Here is a 570-nt window from a genome sequence, read left to right on the forward strand (position 1 = left end):
CACCGCGGAAAGCCAGGTTCTGGAGGGTGTAAAAAAAAAAAAAAAAAAGTTATATGTGATTTTCGACTGTGCCGAAGGTTGGTGCCTCCATCCCCCAAGTTGTTCAATGGTCAACTGTATATCTATTGAGACAGCTTCTAAAAATGGGTTTCTTTACTGAAACAATTCCAAAACAAAAGTTCCAAGGTATTTTGCATCTTGAATGTAAGCCATGTGTTGGCTCCCAGTGTTCCTACCCTGAACAAAAAAGCCACTGGAAGCTTCAGATTCTGGGATTTTGTTAAAGAATTGGTTGCAGCATCTTACAGACCATATACTTTAGCTGTGCTTTTAAGAGTGGAATAACGTCACCAATCTTCTCCAGAATTTTGCTTTCATTACTTAATTACAATTTTCATTTAAATGAGCTATTTCTCCAGGATGTTTTCCAATAATAGTGTCACATCCAGTTACACTCCAGGTTCGTAATAAATAAAGGCTTACTAACTTAGGAAGGCTGTTGTTATTGTTAAACGGACACTGGAATGTAACCAAAGAGTGCAGGGGAATAATCTCTCAAGAAGTCAAGTG

Source organism: Pteropus alecto, unplaced genomic scaffold (genome assembly GCF_000325575.1).
Source record: "Pteropus alecto unplaced genomic scaffold, ASM32557v1 scaffold166, whole genome shotgun sequence".
NCBI lineage: Eukaryota > Metazoa > Chordata > Mammalia > Chiroptera > Pteropodidae > Pteropus > Pteropus alecto.